We start from the raw sequence: 6,000 nt of genomic DNA, 5'->3' as shown, positions 1-6,000 counted from the left end.
TTCTTACTCTCTTATTGACAAGCTATGAAAAGAGAATTACCTTTGGTTGGGTTGCCTCCCAACAAACGCTCTTTTAACGTCACTAGCTTGACGGTTGACTCTCTCAGTCGAGTCTGTATTTTGTCTTGGGCCTTTCCTTCATATCACCCAGATAGTGCTTGAGCCTTTGTCCATTTACAGTGAAGGTCTCTTGTGATTTTTCTTCCATAATTTCTATATGTCCATAAGGAAAGACCTTGGTGATAAGAAAAGGGCCTGACCACCTTGATCTTAATTTCCCAGGGAAAAGTTTCAGTCTGGAGTTGTAAAGTAGCACTTTCTGTCCTTCCTCAAAGCTTCTTGGTGCTATCTTGAGGTCGTGTTTTTCCTTTGCCTTTTCCTTGCACATTTTGGCGTTTTCATAGGCTTGGATTCTGAATTCTTCCAATTCTTAGAGTTGCAAGAGCCTCCTTTCACCAGCAGCTTGGCTATCAAAATTCAACAACTTGAGAGCCCAGAAAGCTTTGTGTTCAAGCTCTAATGGCAGGTGACAAGCCTTACCATACACCAGTTGATATGGAGACATCCCAATTGGTGTCTTAAAGGCTGCCCTGTATGCCCAAAGAGCATTATCCAGCTTCTTCGACCAGTCTTTTCTTGAAGCTTCCACTGTCTTTTCCAAGATCCTTTTTAGCTCTCTGTTGGATACCTCTGTCTGGCCACTTGTTTGGGGGTGATAGGGTGTGGCAACCTTGTGCTTCACCCCATATCTCAGGAGGAGGGTCTCTAGTGGCCTATTGCAAAAATGGCTTCCTCCATCACTGATGAGTGCTTTGAGAACTCCAAACCGGCTAAAGATATTCTTTCTGAGGAAGTTCAAGACCACTTTGTTATCATTTGTAGGTGTCGCAATGGCCTCCACCCATTTGGACACATAGTCCACTGCCACCAAAATGTAGTTGTTTGAGTATGAAGTTAGGAATGGTCTCATAAAATCAATCTCCCATACGTCAAACAGCTCAAGTTCCAAGATGAATTGCTGTGGCATCTCATTTTTCTTTGGCAGATTTCCAGCCCGCTGACATTCATTACAGTTCTTCACTAGCTCTCGTGCATCTTTGAAGATGGTGGGCCAAAAGAACTGCAATGCAAGACTTTTTCTGCGGTTCTTTCTCCTCCAAAATGGCCTACATAGCAAGAACCATGACAATTTCAAAAAACTTCCCTTCCTTCCTCCTCTGAAATACATCTTCTGAGCAATCCATCCGAACATTTTTTGAATAAGTATGGCTCATCCCAAATGAAATACTTTGCATCATTGATGAGTTTCCTCTTTTGATGCTTGTTGATCATTGAAGGAACTTCCCCAGTAGCCTTAAAATTAGCAATGTCTGCGAACCAGGGTGCCTTATGAACCAGCATTAATTGCTCATCAGGGAAGAATTCATTGACACTTGATTTGTGGGTGATACCTTCTTCACAGGGAATTCTAGACAAATCATATGCTACTTTGTTCTCCACTCCTTTCTTGTCTTTAATCTCAATGTTGAATTCCTGCAATAGCAAAATCCACCTTATCAATCTTGGTTTTGACTCTTGTTTTGCAAGTAAATATTTTAGTGCTGCATGATCAATAAAAACAATAACTTTAGATCCAATGAGATATGATCTAAACTTGTCAAATGCAAACACTATTGCCAGTAGTTCTTTCTCAGTCGTGGTATAATTCCTTTGAGTTTCATTCAAAACCTTGCTGGCATAATATATAACATGCACTAAATTGCCTTTCCTCTACCCCATCACTGCCCCAACAGCAAAGTCTGATGCATCACACACCAGTTCAAAAGGCAAATTCAAATCAGGTGGGGCAATAATAGGTGCTGAGAAAAGTTCTCTTTTCAGTGTTTCAAATGCTATTGTGCATTTTTTATCAAACACAAAAGGTGTATCAGAAACTAATAGGTTGCTCAAAGGCTTTGCAATTTTGAAAAACTCTCTGATAAACCTTCTGTAGAAACCAGCATGGCCTAAAAAACTCCTAATTGCCTGACATTACTAGGTGGAGGTAATTTCTCAATTAATTCCACCTTAGCTTTGTCTACTTCTATGCCTTTTTCTGAAATTTTATGGCCAAGGACAATCCCCTCTGTCACCATAAAGTGGCATTTCTCCCAGTTTAGAACTAGGTTTGTCTCTTGGCACCTTTTTAACACTAAGGCAAGATGATTTAGGCAATTGGGCAAGGAATCTCCAAAAACTGAAAAATCGTCCATGAAGACTTCAATGAATTTTTCAATCATGTCTGAGAAAATAGACAACATGCATCTTTGGAAAATTGCAAGAGCATTGTACAATCCAAAAGGCATGCGCCTGTAAGCAAAAACTCCATATGGATAGATAAATGAGGTTTTCTCTTGATCTCTAGGGTAAACCACTATTTGATTATATCCCGAGTATCCATAAAGAAAACAGTAATATGCATGTCCTACCAATCTCTCCAGCATCTGATCCATGAAATGGAATGGAAAATGATCTTTTCTAGTTGCCTCATTGAGTTTCCTATAGTCGATGCACACCCTCCATCCTATTACTATTCTTGTGGGGATGAGTTCGTTATTCTCATTGGGTACAACTATGATCCCTCCTTTCTTTGGAACCACATGGATAGGGCTCATCCATGGGCTGTCTGAAATGGGATAGATTACTCCTGCCTGCCATAGCTTTATAACCTCTTTTTGGACCACTTCTTTCATGATAGAATTCAATTTTCTTTGGGCTTGAATGGAGGGTCTGGCATCATCTTCTAGCAAGATCTTATGCATGCATATGGATGAGCTTATCCCTTTTAAGTCAGCAAGGGTCCATCCGATGGCATCTTGGTGATTTTACAGCACCTTGATTAATTCCTCTTCATGTTCTTGACTAAGGGCAGAATTGATGATCACTAGGTAACTTCCATCACTTCTCAAGTATGCATACTTGAGAGTAGGAGGCAATGCTTTCAACTCTAGTTTGGGTGCTTCTTTCTCCTTTTTCTTCTCCTCCGATGTGCTTGGAATAGAAACTTTAGCTGAATTGACATCAGCAACCTCAACATTTAACATGGAATTGTCCTCTGTCAATCTTTCAAGTGCTTCTTCAAAGGTTTCTTGAACCATAGTTTCCACTGCATCCAACCTCATACACTCTCCTAGTGACTCTTGTGGATAGTGATAAACCACTATTTTAAAATTTATATTGTGTTTAATTGTGTGGTTTTATCATGATCCTTACCCACTTATTCATTAAATTAGCATGCATTTAGATTTCCTTCTTGAATTTATTACATGTTTGAAAACTACTTCCTAGAGACTTTAATTATTTATTTTTAATTCTCCTTTATTTCATTCGATGCCGTGATCTGTGTGTTGAGTGATTCAGACTTTACAGGGCATAAATGATTTGGAGATTGGAAAGAAAGATAGCAAAAATGGAAGGAACACAAGAATTTGAGGAGATAACCAGCGAGAAGTGACGCGGTCGCATGACTCACGCGACCGCGCGAAGGAGAGCAAATCGCAGTGACGCAGCCGCATGGCTCACGCGGCCGCGCGGATTGGAAAAGCTCAGGCAACGCGGTAGCGTGGACGACGCGAACGCGTGGCAAGGAAAAATGCGAATGACGCGTCCGCATGGATGACGCGATCGCGTGACATGTGCGATCTGCATAATCTGCAGAATTCGTTGGGGGCGATTTTGGACCTTAATTCAACCCAATTTTTGGCCCAGAACAGCAAACTAGAGCCGGAGAATATGCAGAAACGAAAAGAGAACATTCATTCTATACAGTTAACATTTTTTAGATCTAGTTTTACTCCCTTAGATTTTTCTCTCTAGGTTTTAGAGTTTTAATTTTCAATTGATCTTAGCATTGGAACATTGAGAAGGGTTATTTCCTCATCAAGACTTCGTCATTCTAGTTCATTTTCTCAACTTGGTTTTATTCTTCCATGTTCTTTGTTTTGTTCAATTTTGTCATTTAGATACTTTTATGATTATTTAATGCAAGGATTATTTCTTTTTAATTCAATTTCAATTCCAATAATCATGTCTTCTTTTAATTCCCTTTCATGTGTTATGGATTTATTATTTACAATGAGTGAGTAGTTTCCTCACTTGATGGGGAGTTGATTAAAAGGAACTCTTGAGTTGGAAGGATTGAAGGAAAATTTATAATTGGGTTAACTGTTGGATTGCTATCCTGCCACCAACGCCAATCCCTTTGAATTAAGTGGGTTGCAACTTGTGAACAGATCTAACATTCCAACTTGTTTGACTTTCCCTTACCTAGTAAAGGATAACCAAACAGAGCAACCACTAATTATAAATTAATCTTACAATTATTCCATCAATAGTAGAAGTTCCAACGAATCAACTCCCAATCAAGGCTTTTATTCATATTATTTAAATTTTCTCAATTTAAATTCCAGTTTACTTAACTCAACTTCTTGGAACATCTGATTAATAAGATAGCACACTTTTCTGCAACTCGTTGGGAGACGACCTTGGACTTAAAACTCCCAGTAATTTTTAATTTAACTCTCTGTGACATATTTCTAAATTGATAGGCAGATTTTCGGTGAGTTAAGAACTATACTTGCAACGTAACCATTTTAATAATTTTTAATTCACCAGCTTCTGCATCTCATCAATTTTTGGCGCCGTTGCCGGGGAGTTGCAATAGAGTGCTAAATTTATTAATTAGAATTTATTTCTTTGCATTTTATTTTATTTTGCTACTATGAGCTGCAGTTTTCTTCCATCAAATGACGCGTTCACTTCCTGATCCGCGCTTGCTAATATTCGATCCTGAAATTGAAAGGACTATTTCACGAATAAAGCGAGAATAGCGCCGGTTAGCCCACTCTGAGGGCGGATCTGAAAGTGAACTTGAGGAAGAAACCAGCCCCCGTTCTACTGATTCGGTTGTTTTACGTGCAGAAGACATGGCAGCTAGGAGAGTTACCATCCAAGAGGAAGGAGCCCCTGATTTTACAATGCAACCCTTTCAAGCGCATCATCCAGCGGTAGGTACAGATTTTGAAATAAAGACCACACTGCTAAATTTGATGCCCAAGTTTCATGGCTTACCTGCTCAAGAGCCTATCAAGCACTTGAGAGACTTCCAGGCAACCTGTTCTACAGTCAGGCGTGATGGCACTGATGAAACTTCAATTTTGCTGAAAGCTTTCCTGTTTTCTCTTGAGGGAAAGGCAAGGGAGTGGTACTACACTCAACCTCTGACAAATGTATCCAACTGGGATACACTCAGAAAGGAGTTTCTGGAGAAATTCTTTCCATCAGAAGTCACTGATAAACTGAGGAAGGATATTTCCACAATTGTTCACGATGACAATGAAACTCTCTTTGAATACTGGGAGTGCTTCAATAATCTTCTGGAAGCATGCCCCCACCACATGATTGACAAGATCGTGCTACTCAGCTATATCACACAGGGTATGAGGCCCCAAGATAAGACCACATTAGAAAGTGCCAGTAATGGGTCTATGAAGAAGTACAAGACCACGGATGAGGCTTGGCAACTGATCAGTGATTTTGCTGAATCTACTAGGAACCACAGACAGAAGCAAGGCCGTTCAAAAGCTGTTGGAGAAGTGTCCTCTAGCAGAGAGACTGCTGCTTTAACTCAAAGCATCTGTGAAATGACCAACTTACTGAAGCAAATGCAATTGAATCAACAACAAGCTCAGCAAGCTCAACCTCCTCCACCACAGCAAACCCAACAACTAGTCCCACAAAGAATTTGCGGAATCTGTGCTGATTATAGCCATTACACTGATGAATGCCCGCAGCTCCAACAAGAAGACAACATGGTAGCATCCACTCACAACTTCTATGACCGCCCCAACCAAGGGTACAATCAAAGTGGAAATAACAACCATGGATGGCAGGACAATTCAAACCAAAATTGGAGGGACAACAATAACAGAGAAGGCAGAGATAATCAGGAAAATCAGAGGT

Source organism: Arachis hypogaea, chromosome 14 (assembly GCF_003086295.3).
Source record: "Arachis hypogaea cultivar Tifrunner chromosome 14, arahy.Tifrunner.gnm2.J5K5, whole genome shotgun sequence".
Classification (NCBI taxonomy): domain Eukaryota; kingdom Viridiplantae; phylum Streptophyta; class Magnoliopsida; order Fabales; family Fabaceae; genus Arachis; species Arachis hypogaea.
The sequence above is the reverse complement of the archived record's forward strand: the minus strand, read 5'-3'. Positions refer to the sequence as shown.